The sequence below is a fragment of the Mustela erminea genome, chromosome 1 (genome assembly GCF_009829155.1).
Source record: "Mustela erminea isolate mMusErm1 chromosome 1, mMusErm1.Pri, whole genome shotgun sequence".
Lineage (NCBI taxonomy): Eukaryota > Metazoa > Chordata > Mammalia > Carnivora > Mustelidae > Mustela > Mustela erminea.
Window position 1 is genome coordinate 169,150,108 of NC_045614.1, and position 22,395 is coordinate 169,172,502.

The window sequence follows — 22,395 nt, forward strand, 5'->3', positions numbered from 1 at the left end:
TTCATTCAAGTGTTCTTTGTTTCTCTAAGGTAGATTTATTGTTGTTGTTGATGTTGTTGTTATTATTTTGCCACAGTTCATAAATCTGTGGATAGTGGTGACAAGAAGCCACAACATATTGTCCAGATTAAGAATCTATCAAGATTCTTACACTGAATGGCTTTGTTTTCTGACATTTATGGGAGCAGGTTAAGAAACTGGAAACTTTGGACAAATTCTCTTTTCTGATACAAACAAAATGCTCTAATTGCACTAATGCTCCTTCAATCACCCATAAAGATTTATTTTAGAAGTTTTTCCATATCCTCTGACCCTCCACTTTTGAAGAATTTTTTGTCAATTATTGGTTTATTTTTTCAGATTCACACATACAAAGAATATGCCACCAGCATTTGACAGGACCTGTGATCAGGGTATGCTTGATTGACAATAAACTGACACCATTACCGCACCCTGAGTACCTTCTAGTAATACACTTCCTCCTTTAGAGTGCTACAGTTCTTAGCTTTTAGTTCCCCATCTAAATTTCCTCCCAAGATAACGTTTAATATTAATCCCTTGCCACTTGGTATATACTTAAGATAACATTTCATTTGTCTCAATCATTTGCACTGAGCTTCATTTTTAATGGTAAAATTGAGAGTTTTAATCCTGCAACATACATAACATAGTTTTTGTTTTGTTTTATTTTTAGCTGAGCATCTATATCCAAATATCACTTTTATTCCAGTATACCTGAAATATTAGCTTAGATTTCTAGGACCTGGATACTTCACAGAATGGAAGTAGGATCCTCACTTTCTACACATAATAGTTTATTATATGGATGAGCTCATAGATATGTAAAATTTTTCTAACTTCAGAATTTTATGATTTTATCAAAAATAAAAATTTCAGGTTATCTGTTTCTTGTATGTTAAGTAACCAGAATTTAATTTAAAAAACTTAAGAAAAAAAAAGTAACTAATGAGGGCATGCCTTTGGGGGAAAAATGCATTAATGATCTGTTTTGTCTAAAATACATACATACATACATACATACAGTGAGCCAGTAGGAAAATATATGTGTCTTTTTTTTTAAGATTTTGTTTATTTTATTTTATTTTATTTTTTTGACAGAAAGAGTCACAGAGAGATAGGGAACACAAGCAGAGGGAGAAGGAGATGGAGAACAGGCTTCCACAGAGCAGAAAGCCCTATGTGGGGCTTTATCCCAGGACCTTGGGATCATGACCTGAACTGAAGGCAGACGCTTAACAACTGAGCCACCCAGGCACCACTCTGTGTCTTTAAAAAGAAGAATATGGAGGCCTAGCAAGTTTTCTTTCTTCCAAAAAAGAATTTTTTTTTTCTTAGTAGCAGTTTTAGGTTCACAGGAAAATTAACAGGAAGATACAGAGACTTCCCATATATTTCCTGCTTTCTAACATGTGCAGACTCACCTGTCATCAGTACTGCCCACCAAAATCATGTATCTGTTAAAATTGATAAATGTACATTGACACTCATAATAATTCTAAGTCCATAGTTTACATTAAGGATTTCTCTTGGTATTGTACATTCTATGTCCAATGACATGTATTTATCATTATGGTACCATAGAGAGAATTGTCACTATAAAATCCTTAAAAAAATCCTCAAAAAAATCTTCTGCTCTTCATCTACTTCCCCCTTCTTTCCATTCTCTGGCAACTGTTTATCTTTTTGCTGTCTCCATAGTTTTGCATTTACAGAAAGTCATATAGTTGAAATCATTTGGTATGTTATGTAGACCTTTCAGATTTTTTTCACTTAGTATTTTATGGTTAAGATTTCTTCATGTGTTTAGTGCTGAGTAATATTCCATTGTCTGGATATACCACTGATTATCTGTTAACCTGCCGAAGGACACCTTGGTAACTTCCAAATTTTAGCAATTATTAATAAAGCTCTTTTACACATTATGTTCAGGTTTCGGTGTGGACATAAGTTTTCAGATACTTTGGGTAAATACCAAGGAACATGATTGCTGAATCATGGGGTAAGGAGTATATTTGGTTTTGTAAGAAAATGAAAAACTGTCTTGAAAGTGGCTATACCTTGGGGCACCTGGGTAACTCAGTCAGTTAAGCACCTGCCTTTGTCTCAGGTAATGATCCCAGGGTCCTGGGATACAGTCTTGCATCGGGCTCCCTGCTTAGTGGGGAGCTTACTTCTGCTTTTCCCTCTGCCTGCTGCTTCCCCTGCTTGTGTAATCTCACCCTCTCAAATAAATAAATAAATATCTTTAAAGTGGCTGCACAATATTGCATTACCACCAGCAGTGAAAGAGATTTACTGTTGCCCTATATTCTCATCAGAATTAGGTATCATCTGGGTTTTGGATTTTGACCATTCTCATTTTGGCTAATGTTATTTTAATTTATATTTCCCTGATGACATAGGATGTGAAACATCTTTCATATCTTCTTTGCTGAGGTGTTTTTTAATGCCTTTGGCCCCGTTTTTCACTGGGTTCTCTTCTTATTGCTGGGTTTTAAATTGTCTTTGTATATTTTGTGTAGCAGTCCTTTCTCTGATGGGTCTTTTGCAAATATTTTCTCCCAGTCTGTGGTTTCTCTTCTATTCTCTTGGTGTTCTCTTTCACAAAGTTTTTAATTTTAATTCTGCCCTTGGAGTTATACCTAAAAATTTATTGCCATGCCCAAAGTGATCTAGGTTTTCTCATATCTTATCTTCTAGGAGTTTTATACTTTTGAGTTTTGCATTTAGGTCTGTCATCCATTTTAAGTTATTTTTTTCTGAAAGCTGTAAAATCTGTGTAAAATTTATTTTCTTTTTTGCAAGTAGATGTCCAGTTGTTCTAGCATCATTTGTTTAAAAGACTAACTTTTCTTTACTACATTGCCTTTGCTTCTTTATCAAAGTTAAATTGACTGTATTTGTGTAACCTATTTCTATTCCATTCCACTGAACATTATTTCCTCAATACCATATTATCTTGATTACTGTAAATTTATAGTAAGTCTTAAAGTCAGATCAGTCCTCCAACTTTGTTCCTCTTCAATATTGTGTTGGCTATATTGGGTCTTTTGTTTCACCATTTAAATTTAATAATCAGTTTGTTGATATCCACAAAATAATCTGCTGGGATTTTGACTGAAATTATTTTAAACCTATAGATCAAGTTGGGAAGAACTGACATTATGATAATACTAAGTCTTCCTTTCTATGGATATGGAATATCATTTCATTTATTTAGCTGTATAAAAATATATATTGCTTATATAATTATATGTATTATATAATATATGTATTATTTTATCAGAGTTTTGTAGTATTTCTTATATAGATCTTATAAGTATATTGTTAAATTTTTGCTCAAGTATTTCATTTTTGGGGTGCTAATGTCAATGAGATTTTTTTTTTAAGGATTTTATTTATTAACACAGAGGGACCACAAGTAGGTAGAGAGGCAGGCAGAGAGAGAGGGGGAAGCAGGCTCCCTGTTGAGCAGAGAGCCTGATGTTGGAGATGATCCCAGGACCCTGAGATCATGACCTGAGCTAAAGGCAGAGGCTCAACCAACTGAGCCACCCAGATGCCCCAATGAGATGTGTGTTTAAGTTCAAATTCCACTGAGTTTTTTGGTATACCTTGCTATATACCTTGCTGGTATATAGGAAAGTGATAGACTTGTATGCATTAATCTTGTATCCTGCAGCCTTGCTATTAGAGCCAGGATTTATTTATTTTTTGGTGGGGGGGTTTCTGTTTTTCAGATTTCCTATGTAGATGGTTATGTCATCTGTGAACAAAGACAGTTTTATTTATCCTTCCCAATCTGTATGCTTTGCTTTTCTTGTCTTGTCTTATTGTATTAGCTGGGTCTTGCAGTACAGTGTTGAAGAGCAATGTGATGATGAGATATTCTTATTTTTGTTCTTCATCTTTTTTTTTTTAAGATTTTATTTATTTATTTGACAGAGAGAAATCACAAGTAGTCGGAGAGGCAGGCAGAGAGAGAGAGGGAAGCAGGCTCCCTGCTGAGCAGAGAGCCTGATGCGGGACTCGATCCCAGGACCCTGAGATCATGACCTGAGCCGAAGGCAGCGGCTTAACCCACTGAGCCACCCAGGCGCCCCTGTTCTTCATCTTAATAGAACTTTGAGTTTCTCACCATTAAGTATGTTAGCTATGACTTTTTGGTATGTATTCTTTATCAAGTTGAGGAAGTTCTCCTGAACTCCTAGTTTACTGAGAGTTTTTGTCATGAATGGGTTGGATTCTTTTGCCTTTGTCTATAATATCATGTGATTTTTTTCTTTTTTAATCTGTTGATGTGTAATAGATTGCATTAATTGATTTTTGAATGTTGAACTAGTTTTGCATACCTGGAATAAATTTCAGTTTGTTGTGGTGGAAGCAAGTCCTTGCCTGGCTTAACTCAAGCCAGAGATAATAATTGAGAGTGTCCATATGTAATGATCCATATGTTAGTGGACGTTATAACTGTGTGTAGGCATATATGCAATCATTTCACATAGATTTATACCTATTTTTGTCTGGATATTGTCTCTTAATTCTCTCTTAATTTCAAAATATAAGATATTTAATCTAAGTATTTTAATAAAATGTAAAGTGTAATTTTCTTAAATATCTTTACAGCGAGTCTTGAGGAATATAATTGGCTTAAAAATATGGATCAGTTAGTGTACAATCATTTAGTTCACTGCAAGTTTTTTCTTTGTGTGATTGTTATGTTTACCTGCCTACACATATGATAGAATTTTACTTATATGTTACCCATTTCCGGGTTTCAGCTCTTCAGTATTAGATACTTCAAACAGTGTCATTTGTTTCTATTTACGTAATTTTCTGCACACAGGTAGAGGTTTCTCCATAGTGAGATTCATCATGGTGTAGAATCAGAAAGCATCACAACTACCTCAAAATTTCATTCTCACTGACTTATCCCACGAGTGTTTATTTCTTTTGGTTGAGATATTCAAAAGTCTTGTAAAAATCTAAAACCGGTATCAGAGAGAGAGAGAATTCAGTAATATCTGGACTTGAATAATTTTATCAGTTAAATCTACTCAGCTCCTTAGTTTAAATGAAATCTACAAGAGGAAATCAACATTATCTTTGCCATGTTTTGTTCTAAGTCTATCCCTTTTATTTAGTTTCAATGTTTAGGGAATATTCTGGATTTACTTATGAAAATATAAATAACTGAGATAAATATTCATCATAATCCACTTAGTTTAAAAGATATGGGCTTCCTATATCCAGGACCCAGAAGGACCTTATGTTAATGGGCTCTTTCATTTAAAAAAAAAAATTTTAAGTCTCTTCATTATTTTTTCAGAAGTCCAGTTTTGTGCGTGTGTGTGTCTATATATTTGTTTACTGTTTATGAGATCCAAATATATTCATACTCTCTTTGGGGACTTTGATATCCTTTGTATGGATAATACATTTTTTTCATTCATAAGCATTAATATACTTCCAATGTTTTAGTTTGATTTTGTTTTTCCCATGACTGAGCAAATAGTTCATTTGCTTTCAGAATCTTTAATGTTTTTGCTAACAAATATCTTCTAGTGACAACTTCCATTTTTTCATTGCTTTTATTCCTAAACACTATAAATTATATATGTTAAATGATACATTAGAAATGAAGTCTCTCTATCAATATTTTTGAGATATAAAAGTATATTTTTATTTAAAAAGCTGCATTTATGATTGTATTATATAATTCATTTTGCTTTATTTCCTAAAACTCTAGAATATAACAGAGGTTTTAGAAGCCATCTGAGTAAATTTTCTCTTTTTTTTTTGACATTGTGAAAATGAAGAAATAGAAGTTGACCCCTTCATGTATATTTATCCTGTTAATGAGAGAACTAGAACATTAACAACCTACAGTGTTATTATACTCATGAGTAAGTTATCAATTGAAATAATAGTCCTTTGTAACAAATCATCTGCCAAACCTCAGTGGATTAAAACAGTAACATTTATTTGTGTATTAGTCTGCAGGTCAGCTGGGGCATTTTTTTTTTTCTGCTCAGGCCTTGGCTCAACTGTTCGTAATTATGCTTGCTCCATCATTATGGTTAACCATGAGTTTGCTGAGGCTTTAATGTTTTGGTTCGGATTACTTAATATCTAGGGTATGGATGGGCCATCCAAGCTCTTGTGGCTTTTTATTCTTTAGCAGGATTGTCCAGGCTTGTTCATACAGTGGAAACAACACTATAGAAGAGTAAATAAAAGCACAGAAGCCCTCTTGAAGTCTCAGTTTGTTACCTCATACACCATCACATCTGCTGCAAGTCACAGACTAGCTCAGATTCAGAGTAGGGAAATAGATTTCATTTCTTGAGTTGCCCAAGGAAAAAAATCACTAATAAATAATACAACTATGATGAACTTATTAATTTTTTCCATCTGTATTTATTGAAAAGCCCTCATCTTTGTATAAACCTCCAAACGAGCATCGTTTATCTCCAAATACTATGGTTTTAACTGCCATATGCAATGCTGGCCAATTAGTGTCCCATTATGTGTTCTTTTTGATAATTTTCTATGAGATGCAAAACAAAAAAACTACATCTTATCATTACCTTTCTGGGAATCTGATATTTGTCTTTCCTAAGTGAGAATGTCTTGATTTATTCTATTGCATAGCATTTAATTAATTGTAATGTAATCATTTTAATATAAAACATTAAAAAATAGTTTAAGAAAACTTTTGTTTATCTGATAGATAAAGCAAAATTTTCCCAATCAGACATCAGCCATAGCACTAAGGTTATTTTGAAATGGAAACCAAGTGTTAAACCTTTGTAACTCTCCTCTATCTACCTAATTAGCACTGATGTATTTCTTGTTAATTGCAGTTTGCTTGAGTTCCTATTTAGGTATATATTCCTTGAATAAAATAAACTCCACACCTTTTCACTCCTTGAATTATAACAGAGAAAAGTGACAATAAAAATATATTAACGGGACGCCTGGGTGGCTCAGTTGGTTAAGCAGCTGCCTTCGGCTCAGGTCATGATCCCAGCGTCCTGGGATCGAGTCCCGCATCGGGCTCCTTGCTCCGCAGGGAGCCTGCTTCTCCCTCTGACTCTGCCTTCCACTCTGTCTGCCTGTGCTCGTTCTCGCTCGCTCTCTCTCTGACAAATAAATAAATAAAATTTAAAAAAAAAAAATATATATATATATATATTATCAACTAGTTATAATTTCCATAAAAATAAATAAAATTTCTTCTTTCAGAAGTCTCATTTTGTCATAAATTGTCTGCTGTGATAAGAATTGGGATTAGTGGAAGAGCTATAAGAACTCCAAGTTTATCTCTTGACATTGTGGTAGTTTCTAGGTGTCTGTGGAGTTAGAAGGATCTAGATTTGAATCCCAATACCACAGTTAATTGTGTCATGAAAAACTCTTGAATAATCTCTACAAATCTTAACTTCTTTATCCATAAAATACAGCTGTTAGAAAAAATATCTTGGAGGATTTGCTTCAACAAAGCAAAGCATGTCAGTTAGACTGTCTACCAGAAGGCCTTCCTTACATCAGAGGTTTCAAAAATATTTGCCATTTAGTAAATTACATTAGTGGTCAAAACAAGGTAGATGCAAAAGAAATACAAGTTTTCTTCTGAAATACCTTGAAGTCTCTTTGAGCAAACTTTCATAGTGGTAAGTGTACATTTATTAAATTCTTATTTTGTTCTCTTTTTTGTGTTAGATTTAGCATTTCCTACTATCGCTGTACCACATTTTTTTTTAAATTAATTAAAGTTGGTTAAGAGAGTGTAGTACTGGCTTCAGGAGTAGAATTTAGTGATTCATCACTTACAAATACACCCAGTGCTCATCCCAACATGTGTTCTCCTTAATCACCCAGTTACCTCATTCTCCCACCTCCCCTCCAGCAACCTTCACTTTGTTCTCTCTAGGTAAGAGTTCCTTATGGTTTTCCTCCCTCTCTGTTTTTATCTTATTTTATTTTTCCTTCCTTTCCCCATCATCATCTGTTTGTTTCTTGAATTACACAAATGAGTAAAATCACCTGGTATTTGTCTTTCTCTGACTTACTTACATCGCTTAGCATAATATACTCTGGTTCCATCCACATTTTCATAAATGGCAAGATTTTATTCTTTTTTTCCTTGGCTGAGTAATATTCCAGTGTTGTGTGTCTGTTTGTGTGTCTCTGTGTATACCACATCTCTTTTATCCATTCATAAATCGATGGACATTTGGGTTCTTTCTATAATTTGGCTATTGTTGATAATCTTGCTATAAACATTGGGGTGCATGTGTCCTTTTAAATCAGCATTTTTTAATCCTTTGGATAAAACCTAGTAGCATAATTGCTGGGTGGTAGAGTAGTTCTAGTAGTTATATTTTTAACTTTTTGAAGAACCTCCATACTATTTTTCAGAGTGGCTACACCAGTTTGTATTCCCACCAACAGTGCAAAAGAGTTCCCCTTTCTCTGCATCCTTGCCAACATCTGTTTTTTCTTGTGTTGTTAATTTTAGTGGTTCTGACAAGTGTGAGGTGGTATTTCATTGTAGTTTTAATTTGTAACTCCCTGATGATGAGTGATGTTGAGTACTACATTCTTTTCAATACTCTTCATAAACTTCTCTGTGTTAGATGATTAGTCAATTTTGCTGACCTGTTAAGAGCATCAACTTCAGAGCTAGTACATTCGGTCTTTGTTCTAGGTCTGCCACTTAATTATTGTGTAATTTGGGGGAAATCCTTAATCTCTGTGCTTATGTTTCCAAAACAGGTAAAAAAAAAAAAAAGAAGAGGAAAATAGTGTCTACATTATGAAACTCTTATGAATATTAAACAATTCAACACATTTTTTTTTTATTTCCAGCATAACAGTATTCATTATTTTTACACCACACCCCGTGCTCCATGCAATCCGTGCCCTCTATAATACCCATCACCTGGTACCCCAACCTCCCACCCCCCGTCCCTTCAAAACCCTCAGATTGTTTTTCAGAGTCCATAGTCTCTCATGGTTCACCTCCCCTTCCAATTTCCCCCAACTCCCTTCTCCACTCTAAGTCCCCATGTCCTCCATGCTATTTGTTATGCTCCACAAATAAGTGAAACCACATGATAATTGACTCTCTCTGCAATTCAACACATTTTAATAGACTTAAAAGAGTACCCAACACATTAGAGACCTTCTATCTTATGTGTTACTATTATCACATAAAACAAACACTGGAAAACAGAGACTAAAGATAAAACTATGAAGGTTCTTTGTACACGTGTATATAAATGTGTGTTTAAAGAGATTAGAAATATAGAATGAATGCTAAATTAAGAGATTACGAATGTCATTTTACACTATTTTATTAGTGATTAGTGTAATATGACACATGTAATATTTGTAAAATGTATAATATGACCAATGTCACATTACACTATTTTATTAGTGATTGGTTAATGTTTACTGAAAATTTTGTTTCCGTTTGCTATCTCATGATCACTCTCTCACACTTTAAGGTTTATATTTTTCTTTACTTTTGATAATATACATTGCAAGGTACATTATTTCTTAGTTTCATATTACATCAAACATTCATTGCCTACATAAGGATTTAGAATGGGCATGTATTTGACAAACTATAGTGAATTCATATATTGTAGGATTTGGGGTAAGGATAAGCTGTGATAGAAAAGTATCATAGTATACAGGTATATTAAAACAAGAGGGACTGTTATAGTATTTATTTCATCTCTACAACTTGTGGATTTTCTAATTACTAATATATGTCAGAGACTTCTAATAGTGAGTAAGATGGATAAAGTTATAGTAAAAGCTATTGGAAAGAGCACTTATACCTTATCTACCACTTCTCAGTCTGGTGCACTTGCACCTTCTCTGCTTTAAGTGACACTGTTGAGAGGGATAAGTGAAGAGTTCCTCTGGAGTCACAAAGTAAAGGCAGCAGCAATTAAAACAGGAACTCAGAATACATAAAGTAAATCCATTTGCTTCAGTTCAGTTCAAAGAACACTTTAAGGAGCAATTTAAATGACCTTAATAAAAATATATTCTAGTTAAACCTACTTACTATATATTTTTATTTCCCCAGCATATTACCATGTCTCTTTCATGGGATCAAAAATGATAAGATTTATATTCTGTGTCAACTTTAAACACTGTTTTTATTCATTTATGTTACTATTTTGCATTTGGCTCAATTAAAGCCAAATGTCAGTATTTCTGACAGTTCTACCAGTGCATCTGCCCAGTGACCACCTACATGAAACTCTGGTTTTGACTTTTAGCACAAGATACCAGTTACTACATTACAGGCAACACAGTTTATAGTTTACAGGTGGTATGAAAGAGCCTGTCTTAGTCCATTAGGGCCACTATATTAAAAAAAAAAATACCACAGGTTGAGTAGCTTATAAACAAACAAACAAAAATTGTTTCTCACAGTTCTGGAATTTGACAGGTTAGGACACCAACTTGGTTGGTTTCTGCTGAAAGCTCTCTTCCAGCTTGTAAAGAGCTCATTGTATCCTTATATGGTGGAAAGAGCTAGAAAGCTTTCTGAAGCCTCTTTCATATGGCACTAATCCCATTCATGAGGTTCTCTAACCTCATGAATTAAAGCACCTTCTAAATCTCTACTTCCCAATACCACCATCTTTGCGGGTTGGGTGAATACAAACATTATGACTATCCATAACAGGGCCCCTCCTTGTATTAACTACAAAGGGTAAGAAAGAAGAGCAAAGAAACCTCAAAGATTAAGGAAATAGAAAACTCTTAGTTCTTTCATGGATATACAAATGACACGCTGAGCTGCCATTAACATCTAAATTCATATATCAAAACAAATGATATAGAAATTGAAAGGAAAATTAAGAAAACTAGCCCAGAAAACAAAATTGTGAAGCAAATGAGAAAACTAAAACATACTATATACTGACTTGGATAGTTGAAGCATACATCAAATATATCGGAATGCTATTATGTTTTCCAGATTCTTTGGTTGTGGAAACAGCTTACAAACTTCTCCTGGACATTAGTATTGATAAAAAGTCTTGAAAACAGTGAGGAGGAGGCCCTGAGTAAATAAAAAAGAATAAACATTGATGTATGTCTATAACTTCCATTAATGCTAATCACAACTTTGCATAAATCTGAGCACATCATAGAAAATGAAGAAAATTTTCTCTAAGATCACCCTTGCACTTTCACTAAGATCACATTTTAAAATGATGGTAAGCAGGGCCTGTCTTAGGTCACTTATAATTTAAGTGCATTAATATTTTAGAACATGTAGCACTTGAAAACTTTTACATAACTGAAGCTTTAATATCTTGGGTAGAATAATTTGCAATCTGCTACAACTTTATAGATTTTTCACAGCAAGTAAAATGATCAGAGTTAAACTGGTTATGTTTGATAAAGGAATCTAGTTTTCTAAGAGATTTATGCAAACCTACACAGAGAAGAAAGCAGGAGGAGATGGTGGGGAGAAGCAGGAGAGGGAGATAGGGAGGGAAAGAATGAAGAAGAAAGGGGAGGGAAAAAACCTGCAACTGCATATAACAGCAAACTAGGTAGACTGTGAAGTCCTTGAGAATAGGTCTTTCTTGCCTTCATTCCGTTGATTCTCTACTGACCTGAGCAGTGCTGGGTACAGTGTAGGTAAATAATGTATTCTTACTAAACTAATCTAAATTGACAGAATGACAAAAGAATTACTGGTGTAAATGTTGTCTTTACCCAGTTTTTCATCTTTCTGTGGATTTTATAGTGAAAAATAATGAAAACAAAGGATTTTTTTTTCAAGTTAGTTTGAGGTGAAAATTACCCTGAAATATTTTCAAGTAAAGGCAAATATCTGTGGAATAAGAAAAAGCATTAATTGTAACAATACTAAGAAAGGTTTACTTGACTTGGAGATTGTAGATTCGGGGTAGTCATGCTAGGTATTCCATAATTCCTCAAATGTAGTGACAACTTTAACGTTTATATAGGTATGCCATATTTCTGGGGGAAAGTCACATATAAGACGGACTGTTAAATTTAAATTTCCGTGATTGGTGAATGCCAAGATAAGGAAGGACACCCTCCCTCCCTTCCTCCTTTTCTCTTTTACTTCTCCACTTCTTTTCCTCCTTCCTTCTAATGTATAATTAGGGATAGGACTGTGTGACAAAAATTGTGTTGTGCTGGGCCCTGGAAATTCTATTATGACAGTTGCTATAATCATCTGGTTATTTATTAATCTTCCTCATTCCCTCAGAAACTTACGTCTATCTGAGATTTTCACATTTACTTATTTGAATTCAATTAACAGTTTATGAGATCCTGTGCCAGAAAGAAGGCATGCTTTATAAGATTTAAAGGTGAAAAGACAATGTGGTCTCTGCCCCCATAGAGCTTGTCTGAGAGATGGGAGAGCCTTTAAACAAAAATCTAAAAAGTCAAAGTATATTTTTATGATTGCAACATATATACAAAAACTAAAATTCTTTATGTTAATTGACAATCAGCTATTTGCTAGAAATTTTTGAAAGATCCATGACAAAAATTAAAAGCTACTAGAATTATCTAGAATTCATTTTAATATAAATAGAAGAATGTAAATGTTGGAAAATATTTTAAATCTTTTTTGAAATACAAGTGAATCTTAGACATGATGCCTACAAAGAAGGAGCAATCAGGAAAAATTCTGGTGGTCTTTTTTATTATTGCTGTTTAGAGGAAAGGACATGAGAAGAAATTGGTGTACATGACATATCCTTTTGGGACACCTGGGAATATTAATAAGTTTGCCCAAAGTGACTGAATTATATTAGCTAGTTATTTATAAGTGAAACACCCTAGACATTCAGTCCCTTGTTGATATGCTATCATCAATTTTCCATGTTTTTTTTTCTTTCAGGTTTATTACTGACAGTTAAAGCAATGAATGTAAAATTGATATGCTTATAGTTATTTGATTTCAAAAGGTTCATTTTGTTCTTCAAATTTCAGTTTATAATAATCTCCAATGGGATTTGTTTTCTTATTTCCCTTCATTTCATTTTTTTCCTCCCATGACCTTAGCAATATTAATGTAGTTGTCTTATTTGTGTTGAGCTTCTATTACTGAATGATATTTTGCAAGTGACATTTTTCACATATATGTCATATATTTCTTATGGACCTCACTTCTCTAATGTAATCTTCTTCTTTCTAAACAGTAATGGGTCTACTTTTGAAAGAATATTGAGCATAGACTATTTTATAAAACAGCAAGGAAAGGAGGAAGGAACAGAACAATGCAATGAATTAGGGTGCAAAATCTGGTTACTATAATAGCATTTCAATATATATTGCTTTCAAGTCTAAACTAAATATAGGAAATGCCTGTTTTCATATTTGTTATAAGGTTCAACCTACTTGTTTATATTCTTATCTTTCTCCTTTTAACTTGTGCTCTATATTCTTTTTGTATTTTTAAAATTTTAATTCAATTTATTAACATAACATTATTTGTTTCAGGGGTACAGGTCTGTGACTTATTAGTCTTATATAATACCCAGTGCTCATTATATCGCAAGCCCTTCCCAATGCCCATCACCCAGTTACTCCATACCCTCCGACCCCCCAGCAACCCTCTATTTGTTTTCCTAAGATTAAAAGTCTCATATAAGGTTTGTCTCCCTCTCTGGTTTCATCTTGTTTGATTTTTTTTTTCCCTCTCTTCCCCTATGATCCTCTGCCTTATTTCTCAAATTCCACATATTCCACATATCAGTGAGATCATATGATAATTATCTTTCACTGATTGACTTATTTCCCTTAACATAATACCCTGTAGTTCACCCATGTTGTTGCAGATGGCAAGATTTCATTTTTTTTTTTAATGGCTGTGTCATCTATATTCTTATTTTCTTATCTTTCTCCTTTCAACTAGTGTTCTCTTTGGAGGGTCTCTAAACCAGAACTGGTACTTTTTTTTTTTTTTTTTTAAATTTTTAACACTACACTTGTGGTTACCACTGCATTGGCCAAAATGACATTATCTGTTCTCTTTTTTTAGGCTCACTACCCATTCTTTAATACTAGTAGTCCATTACTAATTCTTTAAAAGCTTCCCATGACCAATCGAGCCTGAACTGAAACTGAATACTCAAACTTCTGACCTTTTATATCAAGGCAAGTTTCCATCATTATCAAGAAATTACATATATATATATATATATATTTTTTCAATATCTATAGTTACTTTTCAAAACTTCTAAATAGATCATTTTGGGAGGACTATTTAAGTTTGCAAATATTTATGTCATAATATCTCTCTGTGTAAGATTTTGAGGGCAAGAATGACACTTTATGCATTATTTTCCCCTCAGAACACAAAGCAAAATGCTAAAGATGTGTGTTGTTTTTATTTTTTATTTTATTAATTTATTTATTTTTTAAGATTTTATTTATTTATTTGACAGAGATCTCGAGAGAGATCACAAGTAGGCAGAGAAACAGGCAGAGATAGAGGGGGAAGCAGGCTCCCTGCCGAGCAGAGAGCCCAACGTGGGGCTCGATCCCAGGATCCTGAGATCATGACCTGAGCAGAAGGCAGAGGCTTAACCCACTGAGCCACTCAGGCGCCCCTGTGTGTTCTTTTTAAATCTATGAAACCTACTCTGTGGTTTAGTTCCATCTATAGAGAAATAAAAAATTGTGGTCCCTTTTATTTATGGGTTCATCATTCTATATACTTGATCTTAGCCAGAAGGCTGAGAAGTGATATGTGTTCACTCATTCTATCAATATGTACTTAGTACCCATCAGGAGGTGCAATGTGCTGGGTATACAAACACTAAAATGGCACCAATTCCATCTGCAGTACATCAGGACAATAGGCAGTTATCCCTTTTATCTGCTCCACATAGGCCAGTCTCGCAAGGACTACATCCTTATTCATTCAGTAGCTGCTGGTTTGCAAGATCAGAGGATGAAACCACAGTGACTATTGAGCATATTAATGCCCATATTCATCTTACCAAAAAAGAGGTTTTGGTTTCTAGAAAAATTGGATTCTCCTTTTAATATGTTGACTTTTCTGTATAAAACCAAGTTTGTCCCTCACATTTATTATGAAAACTAAACTAAACTATATAAACATTGTTTAATTAAATTAAAAAGCAATCGTCATGTGAGAATGCTTTGTAGCCTTTCAAGATAAGCAAAATTTTTTATTCTTTTTTGAAATATAAATATGTTTATTTCTAAACATAAAGAGTTGAATCAATGACAGATTCACTTTAGGAAAGACATGCCATCACATTAGGATATTTTCCATAATTAAGGAAACTAATTCATTCTAGCCAAAGCATAATAATTACATGGTTAAAATGCAACCATTAAAATAAAATTGGAAAGCATAACAAAATTCAAATTATACTTCTACTATTGCTAGTGTTAATAAAAGTATGCATATGCATATACATGCACACATATATTGCCCTAAAATATCTCTTTTTTTCCTCTTTTACTATTTCAAATTTTTATTTTGGGAGATAATTTCCTTTGCACAGTAGCTTATTCTTTCTCTGTTGAGATTGATGTAGAGAGCATAAACTGTGGAAACAGATATGACTTGCTTTGAATTTCACTTGTACAATTTTATGGCTGGATAATTGACAAATTTAGTGAAATGTGTTTGAGCTTCAGTTTCCTCATCTTCCAAATTACTGTGATAAAGCATATTTGATGAAGATAGAACAGATTGACATGCAAATTATGTGGTAAAATGTCTGGCATATATTGTACACTTTATATCATGATTTTTGTTACTATAATCTGTATTTTGGATAAATGAAATTGATAACCCATGTGAATACTGGATCGGCAAAATGAGTATTCAGATAAAATACTAATTTTTGGCTTTGTTTTTTAAGAATGAGTATGGGTTTGAAAGTTAAGTTTCTCCTTGTTAAGTGGATGTAGTTAAGTGGATTGTTTCAACCTTTCTGTTGTGAGAATATCTGCCTTAATCAAATTATTTTTACCATTCTATAAACTATGCAGTTTATACAGGACAAATCAAACCTTATACATTTTGATGGCTATAAAAGGTATTTTAAAAATAGAGCAAATTGATATAAGATGCAATATGCTGGGTACCTGGGTGGCTTAGTAGGTTAAACATCAGACTCTTAGTTTAGGCTCAGGTCCTGATCTCAGGGTTCTGAGAGCAGGCACCAAGTCAGGTACGTTACCCATTGGGAATCTGCTTCTCTTCTCCCTCCCGTCCTCTGCCCTAACCCCCACTCATACTTTCTCTCTCTTTCTCTTTCCAAAATAAGTAAATATTTTTTTTAAAATATGTAATATGCTAGAGTATAGGAGACTTAAGACTAATAGTTCAGTCTAGCCTATCATATGGTCTCAAGTTATTCAATTAGAATTTTAAAATTTAAGTAGTTAAATATATTATTACTTAGTTCTCTGTTATGAATATTGCTTTTTTCTGCACATAACTTTTTTTGCACACTGCATTTACTTTCGGTTGCTAATTGCTACAAAAAGAATGAATAAACATTGTAAGGAAGATCTGAGATCTGCATAATTGTGTTTGCTGGATACTAGTATACTGGGAACTAGTAGAAAAAGGCAAAGGTGGTTACTGAGAAAAAAGCATTTTATAATTTTTAGCTCAACTCACACTGTGATCTTAAATGTGTGTGAAGTTATCACAAGGTTCATAATAAAAACATATTCTTCAAATTGGCTACATGCATTTATTACTGAAAACATAGTTTGAATAATCCTATACTTCTAAGGCATCTTGCCAGCTTTATGACTCTATCCCACTGCTTTAGACTAGGAATGTGTATTTATTCCCATTTATGAGGCAAATGAAGCCCACAAAGCAGAATATCCTGGCTAATGCATGAAAGGCTTTATCAACCACAGTAGGAGTGGTTGCAAAAGAAAGAAAAAAGTGTACAATACTTAAAAGCATGAGTGTTCTAAGAACAATACTAAACATGATTAAACTTGTTTGCTACCTGAGCAGCAAATATGAGAGTTTTGTTTTAGTGTTTCTTTTATTTATTTATTTATTTATTTATTTATTTTGGAGAAAGATTGTTCCTACATCATATCATCATCACTATCTTTATCAATTCCAATTGATTAAACACACCACTGCTTCTAGTGAAGTTAGGTCTACACTGGAGAACATCTTCACATAAAACCTGAACTTGCAATCTGAAAGGCATGTTATTTAACAAACCTAAATAACTACTTTCTTATATAGCTGCTTTACAGAGCCACATAAAACATCCCTCTCTTTCATATTAAGCTTTCTTGGGTTTTTACATGCACAATATCTCCATGCTTTATCTGGATGATGGCAGTGCAAAGAGAAAAAAAAAATCCTTACTAATCCTTCTAATCTTTGTTCAAGATTTGAGATTTTGGAACATTTCAGTTATTAAAATGTGTCACTCAAACTTCATATATATCTAAGTTAACATTTGAATAATCTTTTATGTCTAGAATATTTAAACAGTAAAGTTCACTTGAAAACTAAAGCAGTATTTTAGTCATCTCTTAAAGTGAAAGTTGAAACAAGGTTAGCCAATGTTAAATTTCTGTTCTAGAAGACAATTTATCTTTACTCAAATAACAAAGGGGATCTTCAAGCCAAAAAATGGTGCTAGCCAAGGCTCTCTGTATGTGGAGGTCCATCACTATCAAAATATATTACAAAAACATCTGGTATGCTCTGTGTTTAGGGAAGGATAGAGCAGCTACTGCCATTTAGTGACTATATGTCCATTGTCCTCATGGTGTCCCTTTGCCATTGCAAGTGCCATATTCATGGAGAAAATCCTCCTCCACAACAGTCTTCATCTGTGGTTTCATCACAACCATGTGTAGAAGCTGAGTCATAATTTATTTAGTATTTTTAAGTGACTTTTTACTGGCATTTTTTTCCCTCCTAGCTCTTTTGGAAATCTGGACACATTATCGTATTACAAAGATCAGTTTTAATATTAATTTTTAGATGTTCTTTGATAATGTCAAGTATAAAATAAAACTGTGCCCCTTAGATATAAATATTAAATATCAAAGCATAATATTGAAGTGGCATGAATACGGGCCTTTGTTTTTTAAATCCCTGATGAATTGTGTCACTTTAGGAAATACCTGGTTGTATGCTATTGCACAGCAGGAAATCACTAATTCAGTTCCCTACAGGACCAGAGAGGTAACCAAAATTCTACAGTTGGAAAAGCTGATTGCAGGACACAGCAGCTGGTGGAGACAGTGGTAAACTGGAAGAAACATGTTCCCCCCTAGATGGATCAACTGCTTAACTGCAGCGGATATTTGCCAAGGGGAAAGGTGGGCTTAGTGTTATCAAAGAAAAACCTGAAGTCCAGGGTGTTTGCATGAGTTTGTGTGAAATTACTTTAGAATTTACCCAAGTTAAACATTCATGCATAGACCCTCAAGACAGAGACTTGTGTAGACCCCAAAAAATGACCTTTTGCAATGAAATGATCTATGTGTATCTATTAAGTGATGTTTGAAGATGCCTAATCATAGTAAGCTCCTGATTCATAGTGCTAATTTGTATTTAATTAACTTCTACTGAAGGTTTACTGTGTATAAGTTACTCTTCTAGGTACCGTGTCAACATAAACATGAATAGAGCTTGGTCTTTTTAAATGTCCATACACTCTGCTAGGATATTCATAAGTAATACTGAAGAAGGAAATCTATAAAAGGAAGACATCGTTGCAGGAAAAAAGAACATGAATTAGAGTCATAGGAAATTTGGCTTGACTTCTGTCTCTATCACTTATTAACTGTGTACCTGGAAAACCTATTTAAGTTCTTTGATTCATACTTTTCTTATCTGTAAAGTACTACTTTGTTGTAATGTGAAATTATTTATGGTTTTAAAACTCTTAAATACTCAGTAAATACAGCAAAAATACAAATACCAAAAAAAAAAAAACTACCTCCCTTTGAAGATTTGTATTAATAGAAATAGTATATATGTATAAAGTTTCTGCTCAGTATATGGACTGTTATGTGCTCAGCAAATCAGTTTGGGGAAATATTCTGATACCTACATTTTGTAACATGTAGATGAAGCATTCTGATCAAAATGGATCATTTCCATGTGATGGCACTATCTGGTCTATTTGTCAATATTCTTAAAATCCAGAGTGTACCAGAGATAAGAACTTTTTGAAGGAAAATATTCAATTATAAGTAACAACAAGGAATTATATATTCCCCAATGGGGCATTGTTGTTCTAGGGAAATGCCTGTGTTATTTCAAGATGCTTGGCGGGCTATATATATCGCAAACTTTTGAGTACAGGTATTTTAATTCTGGAATAGTTCTTTATAAAGGAAGATAACATTTTAGAACCTCATCCAAGGATAGAAATTTTATTAAATTTAAAATAAAATGAACAGATTTATAAAGCTAGTCAGTATTTTATTGTATTTCTTATAATGATAATCTTGAAAACAGATTTCCAAAACATTCATACATTCATTAAGCTAATTTGCTTCATAAAGTGCGCGCTCTCTCTCTCTCTCTCTCTCTCTCTATATATATATATATATATATATATATATATATATATATTAGACTTCCTGTCTAGAAGATTAAAAAAAAAAAAAGGAAGAAAACTTCAGGCTCACAGAACATTCTATCTTAGAAAACTCCCTCTGCCAATTAGAAACTAATGCATGAAGTAGAACTATATATCATGAATCCCTGACCATCTGTAAATTAGGACTATGTCAGCCCGGGATGGAAAGGAAATATCAAAGCCAAGAGCCCTTTCTAGAAAATGCTTTTCATGATCTGGGTCTTAAATCTTGGAACCATTAGCAAGAGTGCTCTGGATGATCAAAATTGCCCATAGGTTGCATGGGGTTTTATTTATTGTACCATTTTCTACATTGAATTTCAATTCTCAGGAGCATTTTTTCACACTCTCTGATTTTCAGACACTCAGGGAAAAGTAAAATATAGGATCAAAATAAGATTAGTCTCTATGTGGATGAATCAGTCATGCTTCATGGAATGCCTAATGCAGCTTTTGCTTCAGTAAATCCCAAGTAACATTTCACAACTCCATGTGGTGCCTTGAGACTGGAGCCTTATTTCTCAATTGCTGATGGTAAGTCAATGTGCATCTGTGTGTGCATGCATCTATGTGTACACACGTATAACGGTCCCATGGTTCACTGAAGCATATTGTAATTAGAGTCAGTATTAGTGAGACCAAGTGTACGTTTGACATCAGCATTTGAAAATTATATTTGGATTTACCCCAAAATTTACTCTAAGGCTGTGGGTTGACACTCTCTCAGCAGCAGACACAGGAGTGCCTGAGGGAACAAATGTCTCTAGGGGTTATACCATCTGCAGTCCAACCTTTTCTGATAACTCAACAATCTGCTCTTCACTTAAAATCGAACACAGATGATCAGATTCAGAGATAATAAAGACTGTTATTTCCCAAATCAAATGATCCAGAAGTGTTCAGTCCTTTGAGTTATTTTATTTTTATTTAAATGTACATGTCTTTTAAATAAGAATTCTTTTGAAATATAAAAATTATGCTTATATATTGTGCAAACTTTAGAAATTTTGGAAAAAAAAGTGAACAATTTTCCTTCCTAGATTTTTATTTTTTTAAATTTTTTCCCTTCTAGGTTTCTTTTGTTTTTTAGTTTTTATATATTTATTTGAGAGAGAGAGTAAGAGAGGATGAGTTGGGCAGGGGTTGGGCACTGGGAGAAGCAGAGTCCCTACTAAGTAGGTAGCCCAATTTGGGGCTCAATCTCAGGACCCATAAGCTGAAGTCAGATGCTCAACAGACTGAGCCACCCAGGTGCGCCTCCCTTCTAAATTTTTAAATCTACATTTTATTTATAAACTGGGAATCATATTAACATACCATTTTATATCCCCTTTTATCATGTCATAAAAGGATAATATATTCCCATGACACTAAATGGCTTACTAAAAAGGTTTTTAATCAATACATAGAAACTTCAAAATTTTATCACATGGATCTGTTATACATAGCATTTTACCAAAACCCTATGTTAGCTAGCTTCTGTTACCTTAAGCAAACCATAGAAAATAAAGGTCCTTTATTTAAAAAGAGAAGTATTTGTCAAAAAAAAAAAAGGCTCTGATCCTAGTACGTTATTCTCTTTAAAAAACAAAAAACAACAAAAAAATCTTTCTTTTCCTCTTACTATTATTAAGTGTCATTCTCAGCCATTTTGAAAAATCACACAGCAGTCTCTACCATAATTCTTATATTGCTTAAGCATATTATTGCATATTGTCAACTAAGAAGAAACAATATATTGGGTTAAAACTGGTGTATGTACATGAATTAAGTTTGTATTTTAATTCCAGTTAGTTAACATACAGTGTTATATTACTTTTAAGTGTATAATAGAGTAATTCAATACTTCCGTACATACCCTGGGCTCATTAAAACAAGAGTCCTCCTTAATCCCCGTCACCTATTTAATCCATCTCCCCTACCAACCTCCCCTCTGGTAACCATCAGTTTGTTTTCTTGATTTCTCTCTCTTATTTTCTTTCTCTTCATTTGTTTTGTTTATTTTTTAAAGATTTTATTTATTTGATAAAGAGCACAGGAGAGCAGGAACAGGGGGGCAGTGGTGGAGAGGGAGAAGAAGACTCCCCACTGAGCAGGGAGCTGGACATAGGACTCTATCCCAGGACCTCCCAGATCATGACCTGAGCCAAAGGCAGACACTTAACTGACTGAAACGTTCCGGCACCCCTCTTTTGTGTCTTAAATTACACATGTGAGTCAAATCATGGTATTTGTCTTTCTCTAATTTTTCTGATTTATTTCGTTTCACATTATACTCTCTAGCATTATGCTCTCTCATGTCATTGCAAATGACAAGATTTCATCCTTTCCTTTTCTCTCTCTCTCTTTCTTTCTTTCTTTCTTTCTTCTTTCTTCCTTCCTTTCTTTCTTTCTTTTTCTTCTTTTCTTTTCTTTTTCTTTTCTTTCTTAGACAAAGAGAGTGAGGAGAGAGTCCAAGCATACATGAGTGGGGTATGAGCAGAGGCAGAGAGGGAGAATCTTAAGAAGACTCCATACACACTGCAGAGCCCAACATGGGGCTCAATCTCATGACCCTGAGATCATGACCTGAGCTAAAATCAAGACTCAGATACTAACCAACTGAGCCAACACAAGATTTCATTCTATTTTTACTCCTGAATATTCCAGTGTGTGTGTGTGTGTGTGTGTGTATACATCTTCTTTATCCATTCCCCAGTCAGTGGACACTTGGGCA